The sequence below is a fragment of the Amphiura filiformis genome, chromosome 20 (assembly GCF_039555335.1).
Source record: "Amphiura filiformis chromosome 20, Afil_fr2py, whole genome shotgun sequence".
In the NCBI taxonomy this organism is placed as follows: Eukaryota; Metazoa; Echinodermata; class Ophiuroidea; order Amphilepidida; family Amphiuridae; genus Amphiura; species Amphiura filiformis.
Window position 1 is genome coordinate 7,792,995 of NC_092647.1, and position 20,189 is coordinate 7,813,183.

Sequence of the window (20,189 nt, forward strand, 5' to 3'; positions counted from 1 at the left end):
CCCACGGGGCTGAAAACTTACTACAATTTTCTTGAAGCACCTATTGGTGTTGTTATATGGAGTCATTTAATGATGGCAGTCTCATCTTCTGCTTACTGTACGATAAGTATTATCTTTAATTTTTAATTTGATTTTTTTCTGGATTTTTTTATGCTCTAGCCTTCAAAATCTACGATATAACATTAAACTGGACTTGGGATCCACTGTTCATCATCAAATCGCCACCCAAAAAAAATGCCTTGCTGTGTGATGAAACTTTCAAAATTAGGCATGTTGGTGTATTTCTTCCTCTCAAATATTTGTTGAATTTTTTGTGATGTTCTTCTTCGTTTGAATAGTCTGAAGTAGTTTTCGGATAAACTGATCTGATATCCTAAGATATAAATAAAGTGGGTCTGGTATCTAATGATCAATTGGTATGGTAAGAATCACTGGCATGCATATGCTTCATATGTACGTGATTTCTTCTTCTTTGCTCTTGCAGCAATGTCTGCTACTCAGGGTTTGAATTCGTTTAAAAATTTTGCGTAGCAGTTTTTGGCTAATTCATCATAATCATGATACTACGATATACTAAAGCACTATAAAAAGTGCTATACAAATGCAAAGTTGAGTAGCAGTTACTTCAAAATAAGGAGCAAACTGCTATGCGATACAGCCAAATTCGAACCCTTTGAGTGCTACAAATTGCTTAATTATCTGAGCTTCTACATCTGAGAAACATGTTGATGGGCACTTACACCATGCACAACTGTACAAACTGGAACATGCCCCCAAGTCCAAGGATTTCATTTGTGAACTTATTAACATCTGTGCAAATAACATAGATGGAAGGCCTGCCCAGCCAAGTCTATTTTTGTAAGTTTTGATTTCTTCAATGACATGGGCTAATGAGGATTTCACATTCTCATACTTTTCTGGTGTTGAGGATATAGCAAGCAATAAATCGTCTGATTTCCAGTTTTTGGTGATTACACAAAATGCATAATTTGTGATTGGATACACTGCCCCAACATCTCATCAATTGCAAGCTCAACTTCACTTGTTTTGATTTCAGGTATGTTATTCAGCAGCCTTAATACATTGAGTCATAAACACCTGTCTGATCAGAAAGCATTTCATAGTTGAAAAGATTATTTAGTTCTTTTGCATGTTTCTTCAATGCATCTAATGATGGAAATTCAGAAGTGGGAATGATATATTCCTGGTAAGTTTTGTCCTGTGCTGTCAGTGGCAATACTTTGATGACTTCCTGTGGTTTTGTTTTCATTATTTTGATCCTTATGTTCTGTAGCTTCCCAATAATGGTGTTGTTTATATTGGCCAGTTGTGTCATGTCCTTCGATGGTGGTTGGTGCTGGAACATTGTTAATGCGCCATTTTGAATCATAGCTGACGGGTACACAAAATGCCCTCAGATGATCCAATGCTGATTTTGGCGACCATCATGTGACCTCTTGTTCCCCCTTTAACTTACCTTAATAAACCAGTTCTTGGTGTACCTTCGCATAGAACGAAGAGTCTGAACAGAGTCTGTAAAACATACAGCAACCACCTTATCCATCAAGTCAAGATGATCTTTAGCCTTCGGAAGGACAAAGAGAATCAATGCTATTTCTCAATTTTTGTGTCTTTGCACAGTGGTCTCTCTGTGCCAAGTTTAAAAGCATGGGCCAATGGCAAATTTCATCTATTTTTCTTGTCGATGTATAACCTGACATATTAACGCGAATACTGTTTCCTTTGTTGTTTTTGGTTTTTTATTATTATTCCGTTATAATTACCTTTTTGTTCTGGACATTGTCGTTGGTGCCACATGTTAACGTATTACTCCAATGCCAGTCAGAATTTGGCTAATAACAATCAAAAAGTTCTTAAAGCACATGTTGTTGTTGGCTTTTTAATGTATTTACCATTAATGGCATGTTTTAGGTCTAGTAACTAACTCTCTCTTATTTTTGAATTCCCCAAAGTCTTTTAAAGTTTGTCCCATGATGGCCCGGAATTTAACATTATCACATATCTTCTCTTTGTGAACACCCTGTCTGGGATCATTGGTGTTTCCCATACCTACGTTGACATTACCACCATTGTAGTTACTGGCAAAGAGTTCTTGACGGGTAAAAACTTTGTCCAAAAGTTTGAGACAGTAATCTTGCCTGGACTTGGCCTTCTCAAAAGCATCTAACGGGTCCTCTCTTTGTATTTCGTGGCGGTATCCGTCAATAAGTATATAACCATGCCTTGCTGATGGCAGGATGTCTGGCTCTGCTTTCTTTTCACAAGTGTTGCTTTCCCTTTGCTTTGCCAGCAATTCTGTCGCTATTGCCTCAGTACTTCCAATTACCCATACCATTTGTTTTTGCCCTTGAGCCAGGTTTTTGATGACTCGTAGTAACTCCTTCGCATCATCTAATGCACGATTTTCTCCAATTCCTATTTAATGCAAACTAATATACATAAGAATTTAATACAAAATATGAATGTATTGAAATGGGAATGTTCTTTTTTGTTGTATTGATTGCACTCCCACTGTTTTAGTTCAATTAAAACATTAAAAAAACACATATGTTTATATATGAATAGAAAAAAGAGAAGAAAAAGTTTAACATACTACCCTAAAAATTTGCTCTTGTCCGAGCAACTTGTTAATAGGCACCTATGCTTATTGTCTAATTTTGCGCTTTGTTTTGACTGATTTATCAAAACGCTGGCATACAGTACAATACATCGAGGGTTGACAAACAGAAGGCCTTAACTGAAAAAGTGCCTCTTTGAGAAAAATGAGTAAAATAATATTTTGCATTGAGATGTGACCAAGTATTTATTGTGCTATAGAAGCAATAGGAATGCATTGCTGTGTGATGAAACTTTCAAAATTAGGCATGTTGGTGCATTTCTTCCTCTCAAATATTTTTTGAATTTTTTGTGATGTTCTTCGTTTGAATAGTCTGAAGTAGTTTTCGAATAAACTGATCTGATATCCTAAGATATAAATAAAGTGGGTCTGGTATCTAATGATCAACTGGTATGGTAAGAATCACTGGCATGCATATGGTTCATATGTATGTGATTTATTCTTCTTTGCTCTTGCAGCAATGTCGGTAACTGTCCTTGTTTCATGGTCTGAGCTTCTACATCTGAGAAACATGTTGATTGGCACCTACACTATGCACAACTGTACAAACTGGAACATTACATTCCCCAAGTGCAAGGATTTCATTTATGAACTTAAGGTCTGTGCAAAGAACATACTTTAGACTGATGGTCTGCCCAGCCTAGTCTATTTTTTTTGTAGGTTTTGATTTCTTCAATGACATGGGCTAATGAGGATTTCACATTCTCATACTTTTCTGGTGTTGAGGATATAGCAAGCAATAAATCGTCTGATTTCCAGTTTTTGGCGATTACGCAAAATGCATAATTTGTGATTGGATACACTGCCCCAACATCTCATCAATTACAAGCTCAACTTCACTTGTTTTGATTTCAGGTATGTTATTCAGCAGCCTTAATACATTGAGTCATAAACACCTGTCTGATCAGAAAGCATTTCATAGTTGAAAAGATTATTTAGTTCTTTTGCATGTTTCTTCAATGCATCTAATGATGGAAATTCAGAAGTGGGAATGATATATTCCAAGTGAGTTTTGTCCTGTGCTGTCAGTGGCAATACTTTGATGACTTCCTGTGGTTTTGTTTTGATTATTTTGATCCTTATGTTCTGTAGCTTCCCAATTATGGTGTCATTTATATTGGCCAGTTGTGTCATTTCGTTCGATGGTGGTTGGTGCTGGAACGTTGTTAATGCGCTATCTTGAACGATAGCTGACGGGTACACAGAATGCCCTGAGATGATCCAATGCTGATTTTGGCGACCATCATGTGACCTCTTGTTCCCCCTTTATCTTACCTTAATAAACCAGTTCTTGGTGTACCTTCGCATAGAACGAAGAGTCTGAACAGAGTCTGTAAAACATACAGCAACCACCTTATCCATCAAGTCAAGATGATCTTTAGCCATCGGAAGGACAAAGAGAATCAATGCTATTTCTCAATTTTTGTGTCTTTGCACAGTGGTCTCTCTGTGCCAAGTTTAAAAGCATGGGCCAATGGCAAATTTCATCTATTTTTCTTGTCGGAGTATAACCTGACATATTAACGCTTGAATACTGTTTCCTTTGTTGTTTTTGGTTTTTATTATTATTCCGTTATAATTACCTTTTTGTTCTGGACATTGTCGTTGGTGCCACATGTTAACGTACACTCCAATGCCAGTCAGAATTTGGCTAATAACAATCAAAAAGTTCTTAAAGCACATGTTGTTGTTGGCTTTTTAATGTATTTACCATTAATGGCATGTTTTAGGTCTAGTAACTAACTCTCTCTTATTTTTGAATTCCCCAAAGTCTTTTAAAGTTTGTCCCATGATGGCCCGGAATTTAACATTATCACATATCTTCTCTTTGTGAACACCCTGTCTGGGATCATTGGTGTTTCCCATACCTACGTTGATATTACCACCATTGTAGTTACTGGCAAAGAGTTCTTGACGGGTAAAAACTTTGTCCAAAAGTTTGAGACAGTAATCTTGCCTGGACTTGGCCTTCTCAAAAGCATCTAACGGGTCCTCTCTTTGTATTTCGTGGCGGTATCCGTCAATAAGTATATAACCATGCCTTGCTGATGGCAGGATGTCTGGCTCTGCTTTCTTTCCACAAGTGTTGCTTTCCCTTTGCTTTGCCAGCAATTCTGTCGCTATTGCCTCAGTACTTCCAATTACCCATGCCATTTGTTTTTGCCCTTGAGCCAGGTTTTTGATGACTCGTAGTAACTCCTTCGCATCATCTAATGCACGATTTTCTCCAATTCCTATTTAATGCAAACTAATATACATAAGAATTTAATACAAAATATGAATGTATTGAAATGGGAATGTTCTTTTTTGTTGTATTGATTGCACTCCCACTGTTTTAGTTCAATTAAAACATTAAAAAAACACATATGTTTATATATGAATAGAAAAAAGAGAAGAAAAAGTTTAACATACTACCCTAAAAATTTGCTCTTGTCCGAGCAACTTGTTAATAGGCACCTAATGCTTATTGTCTAATTTTGCGCTTTGTTTTGACTGATTTATCAAAACGCTGGCATACAGTACAATACATCGAGGGTTGACAAACAGAAGGCCTTAACTCAAAAAGTGCCTCTTTGAGAAAAATGAGTAAAATAATATTTTGCATTGAGATGTGACCAAGTATTAGTGTGCTATAAAGAAGCAATAGGAAGTTGAATTGAGTTAAGGCTTTATGATTTTAAGAATCTGTGGTATTACAGATTATTTTTGTACCAAAATCTCAAAATGGCCAAAAGTGAGTTAAGGCCTTCTGTTTGTCAACCCTCGACATATAGTTTTAGCACTGATATCATATCTAAGCCAGTGATTGTGTTTTCTCCTTGCGCTGCTGCTGTGATTGATGTTATGGATCATGTTCAGGTTAAGACTCCGACTGAGCAGACTAACACAAAGGTATCAGGCCTATTGGCTCGGACCTACTGTTACTTAAAAGTGACTTGGACTGTCCAAGTTGTTTTCTAACACTATGCCGTCTTGATTTTTGGTTCCACACTGTTGAAGCATGAATCTTTGATGTCTGGAGCAAGCAGTTGAACGGTCATATTGTCAGTGACTGTTGATGCCGACAACCTTAAAAAGAAAGAACAAACAACAAAAATGTACAATATTAGATTATTTGAGCATGACTGAGCAGAAGAACGCAAAGGTATTGGGCATATCGGCTCGGATGGCTACTAATTTTCCTCAGGCTTTTTGCTAACATTAGATATCAATGTTTTTGAAATATGTTGAAAATAATTGAATTTCCCTAATTTTTTGAAATATAGCTTACTGTTACTTAAAAATGTAAGCCTATATTCACTTGTACTCCAATGGGATGGCATGTGATAAATATCCCAGTCATTTGGAAAGACAACGTTAGGGTGACACTGCTCTGTTTTCCCCTGGTATATGTAGATGTGTGTGTAGAGCGGTGTATTGCTGCTTGTCATCTACCCACTTGATAGGTACCTGTTTGTCCCCTTTCTGGTGCATAGTCCAGTTATTGGCTGGTATAACATCAACACCTGTTTGGTCCCAATTAATTATGAGTTCATCCGTAAAATCAAATTTTCTCACACGCCTTCAGATTTTCTCCAAAACTTCTCGCTTAGCTCCTGTAAATCATTTGGCCTGTTCTTGACGCCTTTCGTCCCCTTTACGCTTTGAATACCCCATTCGATTCAAAATGGAGCAGGCCCATGATTTGTCAAGCTGGGTTTCCCCTCCATGCTCTAGCACCGGCAGTTTTTTGCTTTTGAGAAGACCGCTCGCACCTGCTAACACAATTTTGGTGGATATTATCCCGCCACTAGCATGTATAGCTCGTATGTAAGCTTTGATTTCTTCATCGTATTTGCCAAGTACAAGTGGCCGTCCACATGCTTCCTTTGGTAGCTCATCAACATCTGCATTTGGATTGCTGCTTTTTCTTTTCAAGAATTGAATTGTAGAGTAGTTGTTAACTGAATTAAAGTCTAAAGAGAAATGATTAACCTTGCACGTGTTGACCACTGTTCTTCTGGTGGTATGTTAATTAATGAGCATACCAGTGCTGGTATCAGATTTCTAAACAATGTATCCACCACAGAAGCAGAAAGGGTCTTTTGTCTTGACCAGCAGCCTCATAAATTGCTTTCTCATCACACTCTGGCCGTGAAAAAGGAACCGCTTTCTATGACTTTGTTTCCAGGAATTGTTGTTTCTCCTTTTTTTGTTTTTTTTCACTTGGCAGACCTTTTGGTCTATCCTTTCTTGATTTCATCTTATTTAACTTCATAAACAGACTTTCTGGTAAGCCCTCAGTGGTACATGTATACTCTATAGCTTTGTCCATTTCTGGACACTTTTATTCACATCACTGGGCCTTTCACTATTAGAAACCCTGTTTCCTATCTGACACAGTGCTTCCACTTCATCTGCCATTGTGAATCCTAATATTGCTTGGCATAATTCTGAAGAGAATGGAACATTTTTTATCACGACAGAGTCAATCATTTTGAATAACTGCATATGTGCCTAATTTATGTAAAGTTTGGCTGCAGCAACCACATCTCCCCATTTAAAGTGATTGAATTTAGTAGAAAAAGTACCAGATAAAGAGTGATATAAAACAAATATTTATTAATTTATTCATTTATTCATACCTGGATAAGTATATTACTCATGTGTCAACCTTCGGATACTGGCTGTAGACCTTTCATCTCTTGAAACTTGTCTGGAGTGGAAGGGTCCATCATATTAGCGGCTGGAGATTATGCATATTTACTAACATAAAATCCCTGCTTGTCAAAATTGACCACGGTTCACCATCTGGCTGCATGAGGGCATAGGGCTCAAGCCACTTCATAATTTGGGTGACACAGGTCTGTGTTGCTCTGTGGGCTGGCCTCCAATAGGCCAAAGCTATTAACCTGTATATGATATAATCAAACTGATGATATAAAATACACAACATATCCTATAGTTGGGGATTTGTCACTTTTCTGAGGATGATGATATTTAATCATTTGCATTTTGATATAATTTGTTCTTTAGTCTTTCCTTCTGCTTACTTTAATTTTCTGCCACAGAAACACAAAGGGCCTTTCTTGTAAATGGCTTTCTCACCACACTCTGAAAAAAGAACCACTTCCTGTGACTTTGTTTCCAGGAGTTGTTGTTTCTCCTTTTTTGGTGCTTGGTCGCTAGGCAGACCTGAGGCATTGGTCTATCGTTTTTGATTTCATTTTGTTTAATTTCATAAACAGACTTACCACTAGGTCCTCAGTAGTAAACTTGGTGAGCTATGTCCATTTCTGGATGCTTTTGTTCACATCTTTGGGCATTTCACATTAAGAAAACCTGTTTGCAATATGACAGCAATGTTTGAGGTCAGCTGCAACAGCAAATGCTAATTGTCTCAATATCAAATTCCAGATTAACATATTTACAGTTTCAATCTCTGATTCAGCAGGTAAACATTTATCACAACATTGTGTATTATACATACACGCTGCCATGGTGATACATAGCGACTCATATGCTACTGCATTGTTGATAGAACCTGCTCATTTCTTTTGGCATTTCTGTGAACCGTGCATGAATGGTAAGCTTCAACATGTTCAAACTAATTTGCAGATCTCGTAGATACGAATCAAGATTAAAGTTAATAAGCTGCAATTGAGCAGCAGCATAGATAGGTGATGACAGTTGTAGGCCTAAGCCTATACCCGGGCTAGGCCTATAGCATTGTTATATTTTTTCCTTATGGATTGTGATTCAAAGTGGTGAAATGGTTGTCACTGTACATGTCAGTGTGTGTCACTCCTTTGATGGGCAACTATATGTTACTGTATCAGAATGATGAACATCCTGTGATAAATGTATTGTGCTTTGTTTTGACTGATTTATCAAAATGCTGCCATACAGTACAATACTTAGAGTTTAGCACTGATATCATATCTGAGACAGTGATTGTCTTTTCTCCTTGCACTTCTGCTGTGATTGATGTTGTGGATCGTGTTCAGGTTGAGACTCTGACTGATGAGCAGAAGAAATCAAAGGTATCAGTCCTATCAGCTTGGAAGGCTCCTCATTTTCCGCAGGCTTTATTGCTAACATTTAGATTCATCAAATTTTTATCCTTTGACCTTTACTCTCATCACATGACACCTCTGTGATCAGTTGACAAATGTTGTCTTTAATTTGTTCCTTTAATTGTTTGGTTGTTGACACTTGTCATTGCTGCTGCTTCATCTCTATCTACAAATACTGGCATGGTGTCTTCTGCTCCATCGCAGTAGTGAGCTGCAATATGATTGGCACGTTTGCCTTTGGCCAAAACTTGAAATGAAACAAGATCTAGATGCAAAGGTTTCCCGGTGATACTTGTATGTGACAAACTCTGTTGCAGCCAGATATTTTGTCTTGTGCAATCTCTTTCTCCATGTGTCCATGCTGGCTTCCAAACTAAGTTTTCTGTAACCTTGCTTCATTGCTGTGCTTATAGCAGTGAACTCCATCATCATTAGTTTTACTGCTTTCAAGCTGGGAATGTTTTGACACACCCGCAGCCATATCTCGTCATCCGGTATACCACATGTGATAAACATCTTGGTTTGTGCATTCACTTCCTTAACAATGAAATCATATCCTTGTTCTCTACTTTTGCCGCCACTCTTTGCCACTCATCGATATCGACTCAAAGGCCTGGAGCTGATTCTTGGGTTCTGCGCACATTTGTTGCAGAAGTGAATCATGCACCTCAATTGAGTATATCTGATGTTGCCTCCCTGAAAGATTCCCTTGAATTTGTGTTTAGTGCTTTGCACCAGCTCTGAGTTGTTGCGCCTAATCCCCATCCTGAAGTAAATGATAGCCTGGCTGTACTGTGTCACCTGATCATACATGTACACTTGTAGTAGTAGTTAGGGAAGTGTCGCCTTGCATTCGCGTACTTAAAAAAAAAAACTGATGGTTCTGGTTCCATTCCTCTTGAAATGCAATCCTGTACATATGGCAAAACTATTTCCTTAAAGTGATACTTCCTTTAAACTGTTTGTCTATATCCATATGAAGTTTGTGAATTTGATCGGTAGTTGAACTTGTATCATCCGTAGTAGCTTTACGCTGTTGATCAATCTCGGCCTTTAGTTTTGCATCAGCTGTAAGTTTTGAATTTTCACTTTAAAGAACTGGAAGCTGCACATCAAAACAGTTTTTCTCAGCAGTCAGGAGTCTTTGAGTCTTTCGACCAAGTTTATTTCTAACTCATGGGTCACTTTATGACATGAAGCATGCGATGGGGAAATAACATTGCTAGTGACATTTTGTGTACTAGTGTCAGTTTGTGAGCCAGGCACAATGATATCACTAGTTTGAGAACCAATGTCAATTTTACCAGTTTGTGTACCAGAGGCAGTTATATCACACAATTTAGTATCAGAGGGTGATTTATACTTATCAACAAGGTCTGCAATGGCCGGGTCAGGTTCTTTACAGTTCTCACATGTATACTTCTTCTTACTGGTCACTAAGACTGTGAAGCTGGTAACTTGGTACATTGGTAATGAATTTTGGAGTCCTGTTCACTGCATAAGGTGCAAGCATAATGTGTTGTCCAGTAAGAATAACTTTAGCTACAATGTATCTCAGTGGGTTTCTGACCAGAGTAGTTATCAGTAACATTAGGCTTAGCAGTAATATTAGGCTTAGCAGTAGCATTAGGTTTAGCAGTAGAATCAGCGAGTATATCCTCCGTATCAATAGTAGAATCACTGAAGTTCTCAAGCATGTCACTGTCAGTAACATCATAAACGAGGTTCTCGTTGACAAACAATCTTTGGTCATTTATATGTATCCCCGAGGAGGAAAGGAAAGCTAAAGCCTCTGGCAGAGTGTCAAATCTCTTATGTATATTTCCAGGATACTTATCTGTACTAACAGGCGCTATATATGCTAATCTGGTTCCATTTCTCTTGAAATTCAATGCCAAAACTATTTCCTTAAGTGATACTTAATGGAAAGCCAGAATGATAGACCAGGTTTTATGTGTGTCGTCACAACGCTTGGCTGAGGCTTGAGCAAGCAGAGACTCGAAGCTAAGCACACAACTCATTTCCGACATGAACACATTCCAATTCAATTCCATGAAAGATTTGAACATGCTCATCAATATGTCCGATTGTCCATCACCAGTTCTTGGGAAGACCCAATCAAATAATGGTAGAATTCGCTGTTTGAACCCGGGTTGCAATTCTTTTCATATTTGCACATCGCATCATCTCCAAAAGATTGACTTGTCACAGTGAATACATGTATATATGTCAGCTCTATGTCTTGTATGGCAAGCCATCACAGCGCACATAAGTCCAACAGCTCTGGTCTTTCCCATAGCGATGTATGCCAGCATCCTGGCCAATGCGTCTGAGGATTAGTGCGATTGAATCATGGCTATTGGGGTTAACAAAAACAGGATCAGCCATGACAATGTTAGGTGGCTGGGCTAGATGGTTATCGTTCCTGACTCTATTTGTCTGATGTTTCAATAAATTATGGTCAACAGCCATACTTAATTCATCTACATGTAACATTTCCTCAGATTCTTCTGATTCAGCATCTTAATCTCGTTGACTCATAGTTCAGAACAGAGTTCTGATGCTTCTTTGGCTATCTGGGCTTCTTTCAAATTGACACCACATCCGGTATATTTCCTTTCAGTACCACTGAGCAATTTGCACATGTCAAGTATATATTGCATAGAGAACTTTTCAGATTCTATAGCAGTGTCAACACAGTCATAGTTGATGGATGTAGTGTCCTCTCTCATCTGTTCCTGGTACACTTCCCTCAGGGCAACATCTATGAAGTAGGTGAGCTGCTGTTGATGGATGTGGTTGAGGTGCTGGATGAATGGCTTGGGATGAGTTTCACACCTAATCTGGTGGGCAGTGTTCTTCAGCTGCTCCTTATTTTTTAGTCTCAGCCACTCGCCTGGTCTCAATCCATTTTCTGCTTACAGGGGCAGTAAGGTTCCAGATTGAAACAGCTGATATCCGCTCCAGAATCAACCAGAGCAAACAATTTGAGTGTTTGAATCTGAACGGATACATAATTGCCTAAACAAGGTGACTTGACTGTATGGACCTTTGCAACACGGGGTTTATCACGTCACAAGGAGGACTGCAGTTAGTGACCTGAGAAGAAATGTGTGATGAGACCCAGACTGATTACCATCACTGTAATTCATAACATTGCCTGTACTAAAAGTTACACCTAGATTTGTATGTACATCAGTTGACTTGACATGCAAATTTGAAATATCATTATCAACATTATTTGACACATAAGTTTCACCATTTGATGGAACACACATACTTGGCCTAACATTCTCATTATTTAACATGTCACTCACATTTGCATATTCATTTGACATCATAACAACATCATTGGGCAAAACATCTACTGACTGTGTACCTACATGCACATGTTGACATAGATTTGTATTTGTATTTGACTCAACATTAGTTTTTGATACCAACACATTGTTATTTATAGTAGCTTTTATTGTTCGCTGTACTTTATTATCACACATATTCATTGGGCTAGCAGTTTTGTGGGGCCCAACCTCCATTAGTGCCGGCCTTGAGGTTGTTGGGGTGGGCCTTGTCCGTTTCCCTGCAAACATTCACGCCGATAATGTCCAAATTGACCACACGCATAGCACTGCACTTGGTTGTGAGGAATCCTGGGGCGTCTGGTGGGGGGTGGTGGTGGTGGAAGGTACAGGACAGAACATTGTGGTGCGACATGTCCATAAGCATGACAAAGTTGGCATTGGGGACTTTGCACTGTCGCGACCATGGGAGCAGCTGACGTTGATGCTCGGTTTGCAGGACTGCTGACAATTGCTGCCGCCGTTTCTTCTGCTATGGCTGCTTGGAGTGCCTCCTGCAGTAGTGCCTCCTGTAGGTCTGCAGGTTGGCAGCGAAGAACCTGCTGTTTAATGTGTGTGCGTAAGCCACTTATAAAGTGGTGTAACTGCCCATCCTCGTCAATATGCAATTTATGGCAGAGATTGGCAAGTTCCTCTGTGTAGTCCTTTACATCGCGGCAACCTTGTGTCATATTTCCAAGCTTTTGACGTAACTGAAACATCTGAGCTGGTTGGAGTTTATACTTCTCCAACAATGCCTGACGCAGCGTTTCGTAGTCGTCAAGTTGAACAAGTTCCTCTGCTGCTTGTCGCTGCAGCCATTGCGCAGCTGAATCTTGTAGTAAAGCCCGAAGAGCATTGAAGCGTCTATTGTCGTCCCAATTTGCATAGTCCGCATACCGGACAAAAGAGTCTAACCAATCCTCAACATCTTGATGTGAGCCTTTAAAGGGGGTCGGTTTGAATGCGTTTTGACACACCATTTTGTGGCAGGTAACTCAAGATCTGACTGGACATTTAATTAATAAGTCATCATCATGGTCATGAAAGTTATATCACTTTAAACACTGCGGGGATAGCTCTTACGGTATCGGTGCATGGTGAGTCCTGTATACCTGAGTCACTCGCTTGGCTTGGGCTTGGCTGCGTGAGGTACCGTGTACATACATGTGTACTACAACTTAAAAAGTCATAATCGCCGGAATTTGCGTGCCGAGGTTCAGGGCCACATTGATCCGGTTTTGAGGGTGTACCGTGTATGTTTTACCGAGCACCTGATCATTGTCAAATGCCGATATGATGTCTCCTCTAGGCAGCATGGGACTCATGCTATTCTATTGTCATTTTGTTATCAGGTTCAATCAAATAACACTTCTGTGCAGGAAGATAACATAGTATAAATTGAGGGCAGGGCATTATAAGTGCCTTATTTACATCTTTTACCAATTGATTTGAAATATAAAACTTATTAGAACAGGTGCATTGTACATGTATCTAGGACAAACCCGAGTATGACCTACACGATTACGTTTTTCTTTTTTGCAAATGTCAACTTAAATGAAAACTTGTTACACAATATCTCTTATTTGTACAGATCCAACATGACCACTACCCCTTCTTGCGTTAGTTCTGTGGAGGGTGGGATCTTCGAAACAGTTAAAATCACCCCCTGTTATATGATATTGTATTGTCTTTTCGATGAATTTTGGTTTTAAGTGATGATAGAAAATTTATGTGGTCTGACATTTGGTTAGGAGCGTATACATTTTTAGAATCAATATGGAAAATGTTAAGAGCTAGTATTTGTCCTATGTGATCTTTAAAAATGGAATCTTCTTTACTGTAAATTTGTCCGCAATTATAATGGAAACCCCCCTGCTATTGGTTGTTCCAAAAGAGTGGTAAAGTTGGCCTAGCCAAAGTTTTAAGAATGAATTTGTATCTACTTGATTAGAAATGTGAGTTTCTGAATAAAAGCGATGTAGAAATGATGCCTTTTGATATATGAGAAAATATGAGATTGTTTTCCTTTATCTGGTAATCCGTTTGTGTTAATTGATGCAAAATTAATATATCCTAAATGATACACATAAGAGAAATATGTACACAGTTAAAATAACAAGGTATAGTCCAAATTACATCATGATATAATTCAAGTTTTAAAGTCCTTTTATTTTGAGGTACTGGGTATAGTCTAATTTTTAATGTCTCCTGAGCTGGAGACCCTTTTCTTCCTGATTTCCAGCTGCGTTTTCCAGTTTTCTTCACCTTGACTGGTGTTAATTGTTACTGGAGTTTTGTCTGGGTCTTTTTCTTCAACATCACAGGTGTCTTGTGTATCTTTACCCTTGATGAGCTGGGCATTTCAGAAAGTAGATCTTTTTGTGTTTCAGCTGCAGTACTAGGGATTGACCTAGTTTCTGATTTGGAGTGACCGTATCTGGTTGTTTAGGTATCTCCTTGGAAGCTTTCTCGGAAGTTATCTCGGGCAGACCTGCTCTATGGGTATCACATTCTCTTGCAAAGTGTCCTGCTTTGTTGCATTTGAAACATACCTTAGACTGATTCTTGTTGGTAATACACACTTTAATTCCACTGATAGTGGTGCGTCCTGGTATAGGTTTGTTGACAGTCATGTATGTGAAATGTCCTCCTGTTAAGAAGTTCGTCCCCTGCCATTTTTTCAGGAATGACAGGGGATTTTACTGCTCCAAATGATTTTATGAAATCAAGAGTTTTTGTCACTGGAAAATCCAATGGCAGACCTGACTGTGACCTTAACAGCGTCTTGTCCTAAGTCATCCTTTGGCAGATTAGCTAGCACCTTGATACACATGTCACCAAATGCCTAACAGTTGGTGAAACATGTGTAAGGAGGACGACGATATTGAAAATCTTGTTTGAAGTAATACATATATGCACTCTTAAAAGCTGTTTTGTTGCCACTTCATATATTGTATGTCACAAGTAGGGGCAAATCCCAAATTGAATCGGATTATGCTAAATGAGTTGAGGTACACCAAACTGGCAATGTGTTAAAATGATTTTGTTGCAATTGTAGTAGACATTAATTACATTGTACTTGCCCTTAATTTGGCTGACCTGTTGGTCCATCGTTTCGTGATTTCAACTTCATAAACAGACTTCAGTGGTATGAGCTGTGTCTATTTCTGAATGCTTTTGTTCATATCACTGGGTATTTCATTGTAAGATAACCTGTTCCAATCTGACACAGTGCTCCCACTTTGCCTGCCATTGTAGAATCCCAGAATTGCTTGGCATAATTCTAAAGAGAAAGGAAAAGTCATATCAATGACAGAAAGTGCATTTGTGTCCAGTTTATGTAAAGTTTGGCTGCAGCTACCACATTTCTATGTAGGGTAATCTTAAATAACATATTAATGAACCCAAAAGGTCCATTTTCTTCATTCATACCTGGATAAGTATATTACTCATGTGCCATTCTCAGGGCAGGGGCTCAAGTCCCTTCATTTCTTGGAACTCTTCCGCAGTGGATGGGCCCATCATGGAGCGGCTTGAGATCATTCTTATTACAGACATGAAATCACCATTGGTCAAAATTGACCAAGGCTCGATCAAGATTTGTCACCATAGGGTGGCGTTTCACAGTTGTTTAGGTACTCGATTGTATGGATGCAATGATGGCCGCCTTGAGAATACAAATCCGGTAATAATGTTGCTCTAATACCATTGTGAAGTTGATACCCATCATGGAATAAATCATAATCATATTTTCTCTCAGATCTGGTGACCAGTACTTGAAATCACTGTGCAGGTCTTTAAAAAGGTTCTCTGCAACATTGTTGAAATGTTGGTGGCATTGTGAACATGGTGACAAATGTCTCCGTCTATATCCAAAAGATGAGGCGTGTCTCTGATGCGCTTTTTTAGTCCTATAATAAAATACATAACAAAGTGCAAGAAATTAAAAAAAATGCACTAGCCTTTTAAGTGCAGATGTGGAGTGCAGATGTTTGGATGAGGCCCAAGAATGAGAAGGATAGGTGAAGTGTGGTACACACAAAGCTACACAACATTACATGTGTCCAATTTACCTAAAGTTTGGCTCAACTACCAAATTTTTTAAAGGTTATTTTCAAATAACATTAATGAACCCAAAAGTGTTGTGGTAAATATGGGTCCATTTTCTTACAATTTAATGTTTCATTTGTAGCACTAAATCTTTCTTCTACAAAACATTCGCAAAGGAAGAAATTAATAATTTCCCATCTTACAGAAGTATGCAGCGGGATATCATAAAATTTGGCGTCATGTTCAATTAAAAATGCTCGGAGCTCTATGTGTAATTTTGCTGATTTGGGCCTCCAAAATTTGATGAATTTAACAAAGGTTGGAATTGTGAATCAAACAGTGAAATGCCACTATAGGTCTGGACATGATCGCTCATCAATATGCTACGACGCCAATTCTAACTCCAACCATGGCAGGTGCCCCATCGGTGAAGAGAGATTAGTAATTAGTAACTCAGATATTGCCTTGAAAACATCATCAGCTTTTGTTGAGCCTGGGCAGCAAAAGCCAAGAGTTCTTCTCGATACGCTTGCTGTTCATTGTTGAAGAATCGAGAGCTGGCTAACATCGGATATGTCAGTGCTCGTATCAATCTCCATTGAAAAGGTAGCGTTTCGTAGTTTTTGTATCAATGTTCCCTTAACATCCGGCGCCAACATCTCCATCCTTCTCCTATTTGTGTCATCCGATAAAGGGATCCTCTTGAACATATCAACTTTGTAAGGGCAAAGCACTATGGCTGTTTCAACCAAGCATTACTTCATGACGTCAGAGCTTGTGAAGGGCATTTTCTTCTTGTTTAAGGTTATTCATTATTTTAAACTGTTGTGATTTGGTAGTTCACAGCATCTTACTAATGGTAGTGAACTTTGGCAAAAACTGCTTTGCTCAATTCATAGCGAAGCGTGTAGAAGAATTAAAATATCACAGATATACTTTTATAGGTGCTGCGGTTCTTGAGTTACGTTGTAAAGAGGGCTGAAACAACAACACTTTTGTAAAACGTACATAACTCCTTAACAACAACAAATTAAGCAAGTTTGCAAAGTATACGACTTGTAGAATGAACTTTTGCAAAACATCAAGGTGTTATTTTTCAATAATATATTGATCTAGACAATGAAAATCGAATTGTCACTGACCTTGTCAAAATCAGTGAGTGAGTAGGTAATTTGTCATTTTTCTGAGGATGGAATTTAATCATTTGGATTTTGATATTGCTCCTTCAATCTTACCTTCTGCTTGCTTTACACCACAGAAGCAGAAAGGGTCCTTTTGTCTTGACCAGCAACCTCATAAATAGTTTTCTCATCACACTCTGGCCATGAAAAGAAACCACTTCCTGTTACTTGTTTGCGGGAATTGTTGTTTCTCCTTTTTTGTGCTTGTTGGCAGACTTGTTGGTCTATCATTTCTTGATTTCATCTTGTTTAACTTCACAAACAGACTTGCTACTAGGACCTCAGTGGTAAACTCTGTGGGTTGTGTTCATTTCTGGATGCTTTTGTTAACATCACTGGGCATTTCATTGTAATAAACCTGTTTGCAATCTGACACAGTGCTCCCACTTCGTCTGCCATTGTTGAACCCCAGAATTGCTTGGCATTATTCTGAAGAGAAAGGAAAAAGTCATAAATAACAGAGTTAGTCATTTTGAACTGTATGTGTTAAATTTGCATTAAGTTTGGCTGCAGCTACCACATTCCTGTAAAGGATATTTTCAAATAACATATATGATCCTGTGTCATATACTGGGGTACCCAAAAAGGTGGTTTTGTTACATTTTGATGTGCAGCTTGGACTTCAAAACAGTGTCCCTTGAGTATTCCTTCACTTAGAAGATTCAATTAGGTCTTAAATTGAGGCTAATTTATTCTATATTACTCATGTTTTTATCCTGTTTTAAAATAATTTTTAATAATTTTCTATGACGTTTGGCATGAAATGGACCAAGGGTGGTTGAGGATTATGGGGAGGAGGATTAGGGGGAGGGATTTGTATCGTAAATTTGATCTAAAACCCCCATTAAAAATTTGAATCTAGTAAAAAATGTTTAAATGAACTCCCAGACATCTAAACTAAGTAAATCAATACAGAAGGTTATTTAAGAGACTAATACTTGCTCAGAATTATTGTAAATGTGGAAAAAAGAGGTGGGGTTAAATCCCACCTACTTTGTGATTGTTTTTGCCGGCACTCTCATTTTTTAACCGATTTCCATGTAAAAGGTGTCAAAATGCTCAGGAGGATAAACCACTTCAAATGAGAGGTGTAGGTAAAATGTTTGAAACATTTAATTTTTTTACTATGTAACACAAAGGTACCCCAGGTTGTGACACAGGACCATATATGAAGCCAAAAGTGTTGTGGTAAATATGGGTCCATGTTTCATTTGTAGCACTAAATCTTTCTTCTTCAAAATATACACCCATATCTCTGGATTTTTTGGCATGGTTATAAACTTCCCCATTTAAAGTGATGGAATTTAGTATATAGAAGAATTATTAGATACAGAATGATATAAAACAATTCATACATTCATACCTGGATAGGTGTATTATTCATGTGCCATTCTTGAGATAGTAGCTCTAGACCTAGACCTTTTATCTCTTGAAACTTGTCTGCAGTGAAAGGGCTCATCATAAAGTGGCTGGAGATCATGCGTATTTCAGTAGTGTAACTCTTTAAAGTTTGCTGCAGTTACCACATTTCTATAATTGATCATTTTGAATAACGCTATGAACCCAAAAGTGTTCTGGTAATTAAAGGTCAATTGTCTTACAGTTTTTTTCATTTGTAGCACAAAGTCATTGTTCTTCAAAATACAGACCCATATCTCAGGATTTTATATCACGGTTATAAACTTCCCCATTTAAAGTGATGGAATTTAGTATCCTGTTAAAAGTATAGCTACTTTTATTTGTCCACTTACAGGGAGGAAATAAGACCAAATCCAGTAGTTTGACATGATGGGATGTCATAATTACTGCATACATTAATAATTTCCTCTGCAATGATCTTCCCATCATGCTTTTTTACAGGTGTAATACCCAGAGAATTTGGTGTGAGCAAACTTGGCATGCGAGGCGTAAAAACAATGCCTGCAAAAAGTTGACCTGGATGTGCGTCGTTTTGTGGTGACTTTTTGGCCACGATGCCAATGGGTGGTATGTTTGAAGTTGCCGGTAAAAGTTCTTTGAAATATGTTTCCACACGTTGGTTAACTGCAGCAGCAAATGCTGGTGTCATACTAGCCGAGAATTTTTCCGATTGACATAAATTACCAACATTCACTTTCACTTTCACATTGGACAAAGGCAACATGTCTATCTCAAAATCCGTAAACGGTCTTCTGTACTTGAGTTTTGACGATATGCTTGGATTGCTACTTTTAAACCGACACTTTGAATTAACAGTTTAGCTTTCGTGCATACATGCTTTCTTCATCTGCTTTGATCAGGTTGCTTTTGGGTGAAACCTGTGTTGCTCTGTGGGCTTGCCTCCTAGCCTATTGATTTTATGCTAACACTGTTACATAATCATCAAGTGTATGGTATAATTTATACATATGTGATTTGAAAGACAAACATACTTTCTTCATGTGATCGTCAAGAAATTCCATCTAAATATTCAATATAAGGGGTCAAAGCTCAACTTTCATTATACTGGCCGTCCCTTGTATCATATGGTCAACTTACAAAATCTGAACAATTGCACAATGGAATTGATTAATATTGTGAAAGGAACAGGGCAGGCCTGCTAAACTATTGATGGCCGAGTGGATTTTTGCCACATTTTTGGAGCAGCGCCACCCCTCCTTTTAGGGTAAATAAAAGTAGCGAAGGCAGATTTCTAAAATGCGCAGATTTTGCGAACAAAAATATTGCCACCATCAGGGTAAGTTGGTGTGACAGAACACACTGCGGTATCAGTCAAAGGAATCCTGGTCAGGCTTATAAACACAATGAACATTATTATTTATCAACAAGTTTTATTAAAAGTTCTTACTCTACAGAATGCATCTTAACCTACTACATGAACAACAATTTATGTCACAAATGGCTTACCATACCTGTCTGAAAGAAATGATTAGATTTTGTAATA